We start from the raw sequence: 16,498 nt of genomic DNA on the forward strand, positions 1-16,498 counted from the left end.
AGACCAGGCCCGGCAGCTGTTACATCCTTTTCCTACTCTGTCTGTACTATCTGTATATTTTTTCATAGTGTAATACTGTTGAGGAGGCCCTGACAAAATTTTTTAGTCCTCCTCCTGGATGGGCCCCTTCTAGGTCTCAGGGCCCCAAAGCAGCCGCTTCCCCTGCAACTACGCCCCTGGCGACGGGGTAATATAATTAAGGGGTATCAGAGTACATTGGGTGTAATATAACTGAGGAGGGCTATCAGACATTATAAAGGGGTAAGATAGCTTACATTACCCCTGTATTACGTCCCTGATAGGATAGCACTCCTCAGTTATGTTACCCCTGTATAATGCACCCTGATACCCCTTAGTTATATTATATAACTAAGGGATATCAGGGTACATTACACAGGGGTAATATAACTGAGGGGTATCAGGGTACATTATACAAGGGTAATATAACTGAGGAGGGCTATCATGGGACATTATACAGGGGTAATGTAAGCTATATTACCACTGTATAATGCCCGATAGGCCTCCTGAGTTATATTACCCATGTATAATAATGTACCCTGATACCCCTTAGTTATATGACCCCGCTGAGATCATATAACTAAGGGGTATCCGGGTACATAATTATACAAGGGTAATATAACTCCGGAGGCCTATCAGGCATTATACAGTGGTAATATAAGTTATATTACCCCCTGTATAATGTACCCTGATACCCCTTGGTTATATTACCCCCTGTATAATGTACCCTGATTACCCTCAGTTATATAACTGAGGGGTATCAGTCAGGGGACATTATGGGTAATATTATAACTAAGGGGTATCAGGGTATATTATACAAGGGTAATATAACTGAGGAGGACTCAGTGCTATCAGGGGAGTGGGGACATTATACAGGGCACAGGGGTCCTCAGTTATATTACCCCAGTATAATGTACCATGATACCCTAAGTTATAGGGGTAACCGTATCATCAGGGACAGGTTGAGGAGGGGCTGGGCGCAAACCAAGCAGGAGGGAGGGCAGGCCATGAGGCGAGGTAGTGGGGGTATAGGGGTACATATATTTTTTTAAACTTTTTATTCTTACTTTTTCTTTTCTCCAGGGCCAGGCAGAGTTGGGAAGTTGCAATGCCACAGCAGCCACAGACACAGTCGACTACTGAGTCCACTCCTGTCTCCTGTCCTCCTCTCCTGACAGTCCAAGCTGGGGCCTAGCCCTAGATACTCAGTGTGGGCAGTGGGCACCTGTAGACAGGTCAGGCTCAGTCGACAGCCGCTGGCTCACACTAGTCTAAGAAGAAGTCACAGTGTCACTAGACTAGCTAGCAGAGTGACGCAGCACGCAGCAGGAGCAGAGAGAACATGAAGGCACTCACTGGCAGCAATTTGCAAAGTCCGTTCGCGCGGGCGGGCAGGCACGCAGCAGCGCAGCTTTACGTGTTGACGACTGTGACGTTAAGTCGTCAACTCGTCTCTGTGGCTTCCACACTCCCAGCCTGCGCCCGCCCTGCACGCTCTGCCTCCGCGAGACCGCTGGGTCCGAATGCCGCCCCCACTCCCATCTGTCATGTGACTCTCATAGACTGACTGTGTATGTATCTGTGTGTTCTCTGTGTAGTGTGTACTTTAACTTTAATCACTGACACTGAGTCAGTAGTGCGGACGGCCGGCGCAGCAGCAGTGTTTACTAATAATTAGCGTTAGCGATTCAGCGAATCGGCGGGGGGGGGCCACCCGGGGGGGGGGCAAGGAATGACCTGGGGCAATTGCCCCCCTTCCCCCCCTGTAGCGACGCCACTGTGTGTATATATATATATATATTTTTTTTTAAAGTAAATGGCTATACAGCTCTCATAGCTTTGTGGGTAAATGCCTTGCCTTTGATGTGAAAGGTCGTGAGTTCGAATCCCAGGAGAAACTTTTCTGAAAGACAGGCTAAATTAGATTTAAATACACCAGGGTCTCGTAGCTCAGTGTGAGTGTGTGTGTTGCTGCGGCTGCTGTCTCAGCCTGTCAGCTGCGTGCCGCTCCCTCTGTGACTGAGAAAGTGAGGGCAGCCGGGCTGCTCAGCACACAGGCTCAGCGGGGTAAATGTAAGTTAGCAAGTTAATTGTTTTCCGCCCCGGCACCGCCCCCCCTTCTCTGCGCCCTCAAGCAGCCGCTTGGGCTGCCTTATGATAGAGCCAGCCCTGACTGTAATAATAATGTCCATCCACAATTTTTGGCTTGCCCCGGGTGCTGGCAACCTACGCTACGCCACTGCGTAGGTCCACTGCAATGCCTCCACTGTGCCCATGTTCTAGTCCCAGGAGTGTTTACATCTGGCTCTGCATGGGCATGGCCACATGCACCTCTGCATCCAATGACTGACTTTAGCAGTGACATGCTGCTTATGGTCAATTCACCACTTAAGCCGGTTAATAGTAAGGGGAGAATTTATCATTTATCATTCACAAAGTTTTCCAAAAATGTTTGCAAACATCACAAAAATTTGCACAAAATGTCACACATATGGATCACTTTGGTGTAGCAATTTTGATGCATACTGCACTATTTCGTTTGTAAATGAAAACCATTTTCAAAATACTTAATTCTAATATTTCACCCATTTTCATATGTAATTTTGCCAAATTGGTATTATTTAAATCTTTTTTTTTATAAAATACTGGAAATTATGATTAATTGCAATACATTTCCTCTGGAAAAGATATTTACTGAAAACATGGCTTAAGCCACTCTCCCTGTACCAACTTTATACAGTAATCTAATGCATTGACTGAATATTAGCCTGAAAGTACAAGCAGTTAAATCGTCAACATTGCAGTCATAAACCATTAAAGATTTTGTGAGTCAATAGGTGGGCTGGATATGAATTATAATTACATACCATAAAGTATTGTCGTCTGATCACATTATTACGAAAGTGTGGTGATCAAAACCTCTTAACTAGCTGTAATGGATTATTGACTTTTCTGAACAATCCTATATTTTTTAGCTAAAACTTAAGAGTAGGATTTATCAAACACATACATCCTGTATGGAATAACCATTGACCAGTAGATTAACTTTTTATACTAGGGTGACAAACCTGTCCAAATATGCAATAATCTTTCTGGGAAATTATCAGGTAAATGTATAAGGCTGTGGTCACAAGATGTTTGTCCTACATTTAAAGGGGTTATCCAATATCACAAACAGCCCCTCAATGTGCCGGGCCCCTCAGAGGGAATATACTTACTCTGCTCCCCGCGGTGCTCCTGGTTCCCCCACCGCCGCTGCTGCTTCTCTGTCACGGATGAAGTTGCAGATAACTGGAAGTTATGAATAAACGTCCGACTGGCTTGATCCCAAACTAAGGAGCATATAGGTGACCCCTATAAAACCCTAAGAGCTCACCCTGACTGCTAAGCACATACAAGGGTCTCAAAGGTAGACGATTGTATGCCCCCGTACCTAAGACTTTGTGACACCTGAAAACCCTATAATAGTGAGGGGACACGACCACCGGCTCCCTGCACTTCATACGGAGGGAGTCAGGGTCACCTAGAATCAAGCCAGCAAGGAAACACAATACATGAAAGGGCTTATCTGAACAAGCAGCAGCAGAAGACTCCAGCAGTGAACACTTCAATCCAGGAAGTAGTATAAACCACAAAGTGAGGCAGTATGGGAGGGAATATAAAGGAAAGAGGATTAGTCTAAATAGGTGACACCTGGGAGAAGAAAATGAGATGAGAAAGTGAAACCAAAACAAAGAACATCATGCAAGAGGTAGAGAAGGACGTCTGTCAGACCTTCTCACAGAAGTGGCAGTGACATTCTCCCTGTACATGGATGAAAACATCTGGTGTCGGGGGGAAGCAGCCAATGGCAGGCAGGGACGAGCCTACCTAGCGTCACCTGTGATGCTAGGGAGGCTCGTCCCTGTCCCGCCTGCCATTGGCTGCTCCCCCCGACACCGGATGTTTTTATCCATGTACAGGGAGAAGCAGCAGTGGCGGTGTGGGGACCAGGAGAAGCGCAGGGAGCAGGGAGTGGGGCCAGGCACATGGGGGGGCTGTTTGTGTTATTGGATAAACCCTTTAACATATACACATGACATATGCTAAATGAATGCCTCTGAAGGATGCCCTACAGTGGCATCCATTACCATTGAGTTCCATAGTAAGAAAAACATATGAGTTGAACATATAAAGTTAATAAACAAAATGTCCAGCTCACAATGTATCCTTTATCCTCCGTGCATGGAACGAACCAGGTAAGTTCTCAAGATATAAACAGCAGAAAAAAGTTCCAGCACTATTGAAGATTCTGTTGCTTTGTCTTTATTTTCGGTAACAAATTACATCATGTGGACACCTTCTCAAACCCCCGCACATTGACGCGTTTTGAACTATACCATTACGACTAAGAATGGCATCGTTCGAAACGCATCAATGTGCGGGGGTGTGAGATTGTGTCCACATAATAAATAAAGACAAAGCAACAGAATCTTCAATAGTGCTGGAACTTTTTTCTGCTGTTTATGAGTTGAACATACATTGCTGACCTCTGCAGGATGGAAAAGTGTAGTGTACTATGCTTTTGCATCCTTATTTCCCCAATGTATATGTTAAACGTGGGACAGCCCCTAAGTGGTATCTGGCACAATGGATGTACAGGTCATATTCATTGCTTACATTCAATATTCTCATCACAGCTGAAGCTAGTTATTAGCTGCAGACAAGCATGGTACCATACCCATACTGTGCCAACACTGTTGGGACCAGAACATGGTCACAGTGAACGCAGGCTGGAGGGCCAAATCGGCGGGGAACAGGTAAGTATGAATACTGTGTTTAGAGAGGCAGCCTATGGGACTTGCTAAAAACCTCATTCAATTTAATGTGTTCTTCAAATTTTCATTTTTACCATTTTTCCTCTATGCTCTTCAAAAGCTATAACTTTTTTACTCTTCCGTTTACATAACCATTTGATGGTTTGTTTTTCTTACAGGGTCATTTCTAATAGCACCGTTTAATATTCCATACAATGTATAGGGAAGCTGTGAAAAATTATTAATAGTGTGGAATTGAAAAAAAAACGCAGTTCCATCACTGTTTCACTGGTTTCGAATTTACCTTCTTTCTGCGGGTCACAGCTCGTGTGAGGGCTATGTTTTTCAGGTTGATCTGTAGTTCTTATTTATAACATTTTGGGATATGCCTGACTTTTTGATTATTTTACATTTTTTGGGAGGCAAAAAAGACCAGAACATGACCAATCATCATTTTTTCGTTATGGAGTTGATAAATTCATTAATATTTTGATAGTTAAGGCATTTTCAGATATAGTAATACCAATGTTGTTTATTTATTTATTTTTATTTGTAAAATGGGGTAAGAAGACGATTGAAATATATATTTTTAATAACGTTGCTGTATTTTTTTCCCTTTTTTTAATCCCCCTGAGGACTTGAACATGAGCTTGCTACATCACTTAAACCATAGATTGCAATGGTTAACCATTGCAGTCTATGGTAAGATGACCATATTTTGGTTTTCAAAAAGGAGAACACTGTAGGATGGGGGCCATGCTGCCTACGCGCACTACCTACTGATGCTGTATGTGCTGCACTTACAGTCAGTGCAGGCACCTGCAGAAGAGGTCCAGGGAGCAGTGAGTAAGGGCTTATGCACACGACCATATGTATTTTGCGGTCCGCAAACACGGATCCGCAAAAAGTATGGATGACGTCCGTGTGTATTACGTATTTTGTGGAACATAACAGCTGGCCCCTAATAGAACAGCTCTATCCTTGTGCATAATTTTGTTGCAGAATGGACATACGGAAACGGAGTGCACACGTAGTAACTTCCGTTTTTTTGCGGACCCATTTAAATTAATTGGTTTTGGAAAAATGGAACCGGCACTCAGAACAGTTGTCACACACGTGGGAATAAAATTTCTACAATTTATTATACACCATAAACATGTATACTATACATGTGCATAAAATACACTAAAAGTACATATATAAAAAAGCAACAATAAAAATCAATATGGAATCACATATGTCTCTACATTCACATAGGCATAAATACTCAGAATTCGCTAAGCCAGACTACCTGCATCTGTATCCTCCCCGTGGGGATGACTCTTTGGATCGCAGCCTGCTCTGACAGAGCGATTTTTCTGTTTGGCCTAAACAATTGTAATTTTTTCCGAGAAGGCAGTTTCAAAAGAAAAAAATATATTTTTATTGAGAAAAGATTCAATGCATAAAAAACTCTTTATATAAAGATCGTTATGTCCAAAACATATTTTAAGATATTATTTTATAGTGAGACTTGCCTATACATATCTATAGAAGGCTATATGACATCATGATGAAAAACCGCATAATGATGCAAATGAGCATGAGGCAAAGACCATGCGAAGAAACCACATAAACCGCATGAAAGATCACATGACGAAAAGTCGCATGAAAATTTGCATAGGAAATAGGGTTAGAAGACTACGTCACAATCCCCAAGCTTTGCACAACAGGTGTAATTAATCAAACAATAATGAGGAGGATATAGACCACACAACACACAGGTTACCCACTGAGGAAGAGACGAGTGTTCTCGAAACGCGTCTGCGCGGAATACCTGTGTGACAAACAGTCTCGACGATACATGGCCATGGACTGATATACAAAACTTTTTATCGAAGAAGTGTTATCCTACTCACGTAAGCAATTATTTGTACCAGACTCTCGCGAGAAACAAGACGAGACCTTAACCAAACCGGAACTAAACGCCGGTGCCGAGAACAGCTGATCTGTGGGACGCCACAGCAGACACTCCCGCGTGCTGAATAAAGCAAACCATCTGGGTACACAGTGAGTAGTGAGACAATTTAAATACAATCACATCGGAACTGTATAAGGACATAAAACCTCCTTTACGTGGGAGAAAGAGAGCCGGAGAAAGGCTGGAACCATATATGTTGCACTTAGATATCTGAGCAAGGCCAATTGGATGGACAATCCGAACATTGTTAAAACGCATATTGTCTAAGATACCATCTCCTTTAGACATAATATACGACGCATAGGAATACTTGTATTGATGATATAGCCTATGACGCTGGTAATTGTTTAGGCCAAACAGAAAAATCGCTCTGTCAGAGCAGGCTGCGATCCAACGAGACATCCCCACAGGGAGGATACAGATGCAGGTAGTCTGCCTTAGCGAATTCTGAGTATTTATGCCTATGTGAATGTAGAGACATATGTGATTCCATATTGATTTTTATTGTTGCTTTTTTATATATGTACTTTTAGTGGATTTTATGCACATGTATACATGTTTATGGTGTATAATAAATTGTAGAAATTTTATTCCCACGTGTGTGACAACTGTTTTGAGTGCCGGTTCCATTTTTCCAAAACCTTTTATTCAGAACTAGGGGTGTTTCTCTTCAACCTGAGCACCAGGCGTGGTTAAACCAAAGTGAGCCAACTGTTTACCATTTGTCAAGCAACCATTTAAATTAATGGTTCCGCATATGGTCTGCCAAAAAAAACCGCTTATATTACACTTGCTGATGGTCGGCAAGATCATCGCTAACAAGAATTTGCAGGAACACTCGTTAGCAATGATCTGGCAGTGTAATACTGCCGCCGATTACTTGATAAATGAACAAAAGCTCATTTATCGGGCAAGGAAGATTTTTAAGCATGCCTAAAAATCATCATTTGCTGGCGGCAGAATGTGCTGTCTAATCACCATCTGCTGCTGGTAAAAATTTAATCAGTATGGGGATAAGAAATGGCCTTACCAATTGCTCCTCCCCATGCTGTGGAGAAGATCGCTGCATGTAATAGCAGCAGTCTCCTCCACTGACGAGCAGCTGATGGCTGGGAAGGAACACTTCCCATCTGGCTGATCACCTAATGCAACACAGGCCTAAACTGCATATTCGCCATCCCCCAAGGCCTGGCTTCCTGGCTTCTAGGTGTGCCTTCACACGTCATGACTGTGCTTCATTTCTGATGGGGCCAAAAACGCATAAAAAAAGCAACAAAAAAACAATGTGTTTTTAGCAACAACATACCTGTTTATGTGGTGCATTTTCAGCAAGGTTGAACACACAGCAGACTTCTATTACATTAACCCTTTCACCACCGGAGGATTTTTCATTTTTCACACTCTGCTGTCCCGGGGCCATAACTTTTGAATTTTTCTGTTCACATAGCCGTTTAAGGCCTCATGCACACGACCGTTATTTGATTCCGCCTCCGTTCCACAAAATTTGACGTTCTGATGCGGACATATTCATTTCTATGGAGCCGTAGAAATTGGGGATAGCCAACCGTTTTGTATCCGCGTCCGTGGTCCATGGCTCCCTTCCGCGGAAAAAATATAACCTGTCCTATTTTTGTCCACAAACAACGGTTTGCGGACCCATTCAAGTCAATAGGTCTGCAAAAAATGCCTTCCGTATGTCATCCGCATCTGCATTTTTTGCAGATCAGTTGCCTGGCAACCTGTCTCCAAGTCCTTTTGGCAATAAAAAAATAAAAAATGTACAGAAAATTCAGACGACCAGATTGGCAAGCCTTGTGTGGTGATTGCACATTTGGCAGACACATCATTTTTGTCTGTAATAATTTGGATAGTTTTCTGTTCCACCAAAAAATGCCATGGTGGAATGTGGAAAAACTGATCACTCTTGTCCATGAAAGGCCCGAGCTGTGGACACACAGTCCCCTGTGTATCTGGACCGTGTGCGCAAGTAAGTATCATGGGAGAAAGTGGCCCGTCACTTGAGGCCGAGCGAATGTGATAAAGCGGATCACCGAGGTCGTGCAGAATTAGGTAAGTGCAAGCTATGTAGTTTGGGTGTTCTGTCCTTGTGTTGTCCCTAATGATTTTTCTGCTACTTCAATGAGTTCCGAATCATGTCCCTTTTGTGGCCAGGCTTAATTCTGTAGTGCAGGGATGCTCAACCTGCGGCCCTCCAGCTGTTGTTAAACTACAACTCCTACCATGCCCTGCTGTAGCTGTAGGCCTGCTGGGAGTTGTCATTTTGCAACAGCTGGAGGGCCGCACGTTGAGCATCCCTGCTCTAGTGGTATGTAGATGTAGGGGCCTAGCTATAGGGGAAGCAGAGGAAGCAGCTGCTTTTGGACCCTGACCCAGAAGTGTCTCATCCAGAAGGAGGAGGAGTAAAAGACTTTGTCAGGGCCCCCTCAACAGTATAGACAGTGTATAAAACTGATGGAACTGCTGCCCGGCCTGGTATAAGAGAGTGCTCTTTACTAGCCACAGGAATGGGGGTGGCATGAAAGGAAGGTGTAGCGAACAAATTCCTGTGGGAGGGGGGCCTCATTCGCAAAATTGTGGTTGGGCCCAGTCATTTCTATATACGCCACTGTGTCCATGTTTTTTTAGTTTTCCATGAACTTTTTACCACACACCATGTTTTAAGGTCTGTTCAGACCTTACCTACTGGCCACAGTCGTAATGTCTACCCAGCATGTGCTTTGTTTGAATTTTGGACACATGTGGCCCTGTTGGAATTGATCATCAAACATCTGTCTACTTCCAATATTATAAAGTAGTCTTTTTTCAAGTCAGTGCACAAATAATTTCCTCCTTCCTGTAATTTTTTAACATTATAGGATACCCACAACTGCCCTACTGTACGATGTGCTGTGCAAAATCCCCTTTTGCCATTATTGGAAAGTTATTTATTTGGCTTCTCATTTGTGGATGTTAGCTTATTTATTTATTTGGTTCTTTTCAAAAATTTTATTGTTTGTTGGTTTCACAGTTAAAAACACCAAGACGAGGTTGAATAGCTGCAGGGACCAGTTTCGGAGGGAGCTAAACGAAAAGTGCCGCAGTGGCGATGGTGCATCCAAGAAGCGGCCATATATATATATACTGATCAACTTAGTTTTCTACGCCCTGTGATGGAGTTGAGGCCGTAAGTCTTGTTTATTTAAAAATCTATGTATTGAACTGTATATGTCATTGTCCACAATGAGAATATATATAGCAGACCTTTCTTCCAGGTTTGGTCTGCTATACTGTATATGATGTTGGTGGTGTATTTCCGATTTGTTATGGGTGCTTTTACACAGGATGGCCTGTTGAACCAATTTTTCCCGCAAATATGTCATAATTTTCACTTCACTATTGTTGTTACTCCTTTTTTGATGTTAGGCACAAAATTGTGCCGAGACATTGTTGGTAGTTCATTTCCAAATGTGTTAAAAAGGTGTTTACTCATCTCATCCAATGGGGCCATATTGCTAGGATATGCCCCCATTGTCTTACAGGTGCATGTCCCACCGCTGGGACCCGCACCTATATTGTGAACGCAGCCCTGAAAGAGAAGGAGGCCGCATTGCGCATGCGCACCATCCCTCCATTCATTTCTATGGGGACGCATAAAATAGCTGTGCGCTGGCTCGGCTATTGGCGTCTGCCCCATATAAATGATTGGGAGCATGGCCCGTGCATGCGCGGCACCCTTCCATTCACTTCTATGGGAGAGGCGGGGATTAGCGATTGATGGTGGACGGACCCTGGGAAATCTGGGGTCCTCCAGCCACAACACTCCGTACTCCGTTCTCGATATATAGTTGCAGGTCCCAGCGGTGGGATCACACCGATCAGACAATGTGGCCATATCCGAGCAATATGCCCACATTGTGTAATAAAATGGGAATGCACCTTTCAAATTTCTACAGTTCGATTGGAGATGCAACGGATATGGTTGTAATTGTTTTGGACACTTTAAGTGTTTTGGATATATTCCATTACTGTTTTGCCCTTTAACATATGTTCAATGTTTTCTTCACACCTCCCCAAAGTAAACATTAATTGTCTGATTTCCCAAGTATTCTCAAATAATATCAATCTCCTTCTCCCTTTTTTAACTAAACCAGGGATGCTCAACCTGCGTTGCTCCAGCTGTTTGAAAAATACAACTCCCACCAGGCCCTTGTGTAGGCTGATTCATTTACGTCAGGCATGTCCATATGGCGGCCCGCCAGCTGCTGGTAAACTATAACTCCCAGCATGCCTGGATAGCTTACAGCTATTAGGGGATGCTGGGATTTAAATTTTGCAAACATCTGGAGGCGCATTGGTTGAGCAGGCCAGATATACAGTCCTGATCAAAAGTTTAAGACCACTTGAAAAATGGCAAAAAATCATATTTAGCATGGCTGGATCTTAACAAGGTTCCAAGTAGAGCTTCAACATGCAACAAGAAGAAATGGGAGTGAGACAAAACATTTTTTGAGCATTCAATTTAATGAAAACAACAAATAAACTGAAACAGGCTGTTTTTCAGCTGATCAAAAGTTTAGGACCACATGCCTTTAAAAGGCCAAATCTGTGCAAAGATGTGGATTCATTGTCATTTTCTGTCAGGTAGTCACACGTTGTGATGGCTAAGGCAAAAAAACTCTCCCTTTTTGAACGTGGTCGGGTTGTTGAACTGCATAAGCAGCATCTCTCACAGTGCGCCATCGCTGCTGAGGTGGGACGCAGTAAGACAGTAATTTGGAATTTCTTAAATGATCCTGAGGGTTATGGAACAAAAAAGTCAAGTGGAAGACCCAAAAAAATTTCATCAGCACTCAGCCGGAGGAACCAATTGTCTGTCCGTCAAGACTCTGGACGATCCTCGACCCAAATTAAGGCCCTTACTGGTGCTGACTGCAGCCCCATAACCATCAGACGGCATCTGAGACTGAAGGGCTTCAAAAACAAAAAACATCTTCAAAGACCTCGTCTCCTTGAACGCCACAGAACTGCTCGTTTGGACTTTGCAAGAGAGCACCAAACATGGAACATTCAAAAGGTAGAAGAAAGTTTTATTCTCTGATGAAAAAAAATTTTTTAACCTTGATGGTCCTGATAGTTTCCAACGTTACTGGCATGACAAGTGGAGGGGGTGCCATAATGGTCTGGGCTGCTTTTTCCTTCAGTGGAACAATGCAGCTTCAGGAAGTGCAGGGGCGTCAAACAGCCGCTGGCTATGTCCAGATGTTGCAGAGAGCATTCCTTATGACTGAGGGCCCTCGTCTGTGTGGTAACGACTGGGTTTTTCAACAGGACAACGCTACAGTACACAATGCCCACAGGACAAGGGACTTCTTCCAGGAGAATAACATCACTCTTTTGGCCCATCCTACGTGTTCCCCTGATCTAAATCCAATTGAGAGCCTTTGGGGATGGATGGCAAGGGAAGTTTACAAAAATGGACAACAGTTCCAGACAGTAGATGACCTTCGTGCGGCCGTCTTCAGCACTTGGAGAAATGTTCCCACTCACCTCATGGAAACGCTTGCATCAAGCATACCGAAATGAATTTTTGAAGTGATAAACAATAACGGCGGAGCTACTCATTACTGAGTTCATATTTGGAAGTTGGATTTCTGTTTTGGGGGGTTTAGTTTTTTTTGGAGGTGACGTCCTAAACTTTTGATCAGCTGAAAAACAGCCTGTTTCAGTTTATTCGTTGTTTTCATTAAATTGAATGCTCAAAAAATGTTTTGTCTCACTCTCATTTCTTCTTCTTGCATGTTGAAACTCTACTTGGAACCTTGTTAAGGTCCAGCCATGCTAAATATGATTTTTTGCCATTTTTCAAGTGGTCTTAAACTTTTGATCAGGACTGTAGAAGGACAGAATATCAGCACTTGGTTAGCTCCTGAATGTGTATACATGTTTTTGAGCAGGATAGCTACCAACACCACAATTTTTTTTTGGATAACTTATGCTATTGGTACACAGTACAAAGCAGCAGTCCTTCAATGGTTATTTTATGCTATGTGTCCTTATTTTTTGATTTTCTCACGTCAACATTTTGAACCCTTTTGGGATATATGCTGCCTCACCTTATATATAGTAGGCATATTTATTTTTGTTTAAATAATAGGATTCTGTTTGTTGGTTCAATTATTTTTGAATACATTAATATATACAGTACAGACCAAAAGTTTGGGCACACCTTCTCATTCAAAGAGTTTTCTTTATTTTCATGACTATGAAGGCATCAAAACTATGAATTAACACATGTGCAATTATATACATAACAAACAAGTGTGAAACAACTGAAAATATGTCATATTCTAGGTTCTTCAAAGTAGCCACCTTTTGCTTTGATTACTGCTTTTCACACTCTTCGCATTCTCTTGATGAGCTTCAAGAGGTAGTCCCCTGAAATGGTCTTCCAACAGTCTTGAAGGAGTTCCCAGAGATGCTTAGCACTTGTTGGCCCTTTTGCCTTCACTCTGCGGTCCAGCTCACCCCAAACCATCTTGATTGGGTTCAGGTCCGGTGACTGTGGAGGCCAGGTCATCTGGCGCAGCACCCCATCACTCTCCTTCATGGTCAAATAGCCCTTACTTTCAAAGTTTTCCCAATTTTTCGGCTGACTGACTGACCTTCATTTCTTAAAGTAATGATGGCCACTCGTTTTTCTTTACTTAGCTGCTTTTTTCTTGCCATAATACAAATTCTAACAGTCTAATCAGTAGGACTATCAGCTGTGTATCCACCTGACTTCTCCTCAACGCAACTGATGGTCCCAACCCCATTTATAAGGCAAGAAATCCTACTTATTAAACCTGACAGGGCACACCTGTGAAGTGAAAACCATTTCAGGGGACTACCTCTTGAAGCTCATCAAGAGAATGCCAAGAGTGTGCAAAGCAGTAATCAAAGCAAAAGGTGGCTACTTTGAAGAACCTAGAATAGGACATATTTTCAGTTGTTTCACACTTGTTTGTTATGTATATAATTCCACATGTGTTAATTCATAGTTTTGATGCCTTCAGTGTGAATCTACAATTTTCATAGTCATGAAAATAAAGAAAACTCTTTGAAAGAGAAGGTGTGTCCAAACTTTTGGTCTGTACTGTATATATATATATTTTTTAAACATACAGTACTGTGGACAATTTGGAAGAGACGGAAGAATCAGATTTGGGTGGTGAAGAAACCCCTGCCGTTTTTTTACCAGAATCCAGCCCACAACCAACACCAGCAGTGGAGGCCACAGAACCGCCCATGGCAACTAGCGCCGGTGAACAAGAAAGGCCACAAATATCACAGCAGCCCAGGAGAAGGAGGAATGTCCGCCAGTCTTCCTCTGAGCTAGTAACTCGGGAAATGATAGATGCCCGAGTTATCAAGTTCCTAGCTCAGAGGAGGACTGATGGGCAAGAAGAGGCAATGTTGAGGGGGCTTGCGCCACTTATGAGGCATGTCCCAAGAGAGAGCCATCATAATTGTGTTGCCTCTCTTGCGCTAGTGTTAAAAATGTATTCTACCCCGTACCAGGGAGACATACATTTGAGATTACCAAGTTGCTACAGAAACCTACATATCCACCCCATGGTCCACCTTTGCCAGGACCAACTTTCCGTGGGTCCCAAGACCGCAACCCTCCCCTTGCCCAGTCCATTAATGTGGGCTTGTATTCTGCTGGGTCACCAGATCCGGCACAGGTAAGCCCAGGATCTTCCTATACCCCTGGACGGTTCACTCGGGAGTTATTTGAAATGTAAATGATTAATATTTGTAGTGGGTTTTTTTAAACATTTATCTGCATTTGGCATATATAGCGGAATTGGGTTTATTTTTTAAGGGGTGGTTGCTTGGGTTACAGTAAAATTTTTGGGAAAAATGACAATTGGCTTATGTACTTTATTCTGCAACACATTATAACACTACTACACATTTTAACATAACAGAGACACACACAATACTTCAAGTACGATCACTTTATTAGTCAACATAATGGGTTAATGATTAATATTTAAATGAGGTATTAGAAGGTTTTTGGAAGCATATATAAAATTTTATCATGATGTTTTTAAAAGTAGCCCAACATAAGCATCTTTATTAATAAGATTGACGATTATTAGATTTTGGTTCCAAAAACCTCAGCCCGCAAGCCCACGTCAAGGGTCCTCATTCTATTGCGAGTCTCTACACTCAACTACGACATAAATTACACAAGCTATCTAGGAAACAATAAAAAAAAATAATCGAGCACAGAAGAAATTAAACACTGCCACGAATCGCATCTCTCTGCCATGGCAAGGACCCCTCTGGGCTGAAAAAGTAGTCTGCATACAGTTCCCGAACTGCAGTGCCTGCAGTCCCAGGTCGTCTATGCAGGGTCCTAACCAAACCCAAACCTGTTGATGGAGGAAAATCTTCCATGTCAACAGAAGAGGAATCCTCGTGAATACTGGTGAAGTTGTGTAGAACAACACAAGCTGAATCATCAGGGTAGCATTCTCCGGATCCATCTGTATGGATGACAAAAACACCCTCCACTTGCTACAGAGTATCCCGAAAGCGCACTCAACATACCGACGGGCACGAGTCAACCGGTAGTTGAAAATATGCCTCCTGACATCCAATCCACGCTTTGGAAAGGGCCGCATAACATGGTAAGTCAATGCAAAGCCTTCATCCGCCACGATGACAAATGGAGCCGGCGGACCAGCAGATCCGGGCAGTCTTCTGGACTCGGGCAGAGCAAGCTGGTTGGCACGAAGCTGCTCACCCATTCTAGAAGCACTAAAGATGCGAGCATCTGCTGTGCTTCCATATGCCCCGATATCAACCATTATAAACCGGTAGTTACTGTCAGCAAACAGCCATAAGCACTACCGAAAAATATTGCTTTTAACTGAAGAATCGGGACCCAGAGTGAGGAGGCTTCTTTACACGGATGTGCTTGCCATCCATTGCCCCAAGGCAGTTGGGGAACTGCGCAGAACGATTGAAGCCCTCATCTATCCGAGCCCAATCGTCCGTCTTGGGATGTGGCGTCACCATCTCTTGGAGTTGGTGCCAGATGACATGGCAAGTGTGACGCACAATCCGAGAAATGGTTGAGGTTCCCAAAAGAAACTCAAAATGCAGGGATGCAAATGAGTTCCCAGTTGCAAGGAATCTGTGGAAAAATCCAGAATAAAAAAAAAAATCAGTAACCAGCTTAAAAAAGTTTTTAAAAAATGCATTATTTTTTACTAATGTTTGATATGAGACATATGGCTACAATATTTTTTACCAAATGATCCACTAACCCAGGAAGTTAATTCAATTTGTTCCAATAGCCTACTGACTATAATTCCCGTTTCTGGTCCTATTATTAAAAAATAACATTTATTTGCCTTTTAATAAACTATATTCCACCACAGAAAAAACACACACTTTTAAAAGGTATATGGAGGGCCTGAACCTGTGGGCTCCGTACCTATATCCTCTAAGAGTGTTGTTATATTATTCAGGAGGACTTGCTCTTTCCCACATATCTATCGCACATGGGCTGCGAGTGTTTAGCCCGTGTAATTGCGCTTGGGTATCTATAGGTGTCGCCTCTTGCCAGGTCATTGGCCCGTCATGCCGCAATTGCTGATTATTATGTTTTAGGCTCAACCTATATGGTATGTCCTCACTGCCTATTTACTGACTACTTGTCATAATT

The 16,498-nt window shown here is 42.9% G+C and overlaps 1 long non-coding RNA gene across 1 annotated transcript; it reads right to left on the reverse strand.

Annotated features, from left to right (window-relative positions):
- Positions 1-2,049: 2,049 nt before the first annotated feature.
- Positions 2,050-14,396, reverse strand: LOC120996930. The gene is made up of 3 exons (XR_005777984.1): positions 14,386-14,396; positions 11,695-11,699; positions 2,050-2,191 (listed from the first exon to the last, which is right to left on the reverse strand). It is a non-coding gene; the product is annotated as an uncharacterized LOC120996930 (long non-coding RNA).
- Between the last annotated feature and the right edge of the window lie 2,102 nt (positions 14,397-16,498).

Source organism: Bufo bufo, chromosome 4 (assembly GCF_905171765.1).
Source record: "Bufo bufo chromosome 4, aBufBuf1.1, whole genome shotgun sequence".
NCBI lineage: Eukaryota > Metazoa > Chordata > Amphibia > Anura > Bufonidae > Bufo > Bufo bufo.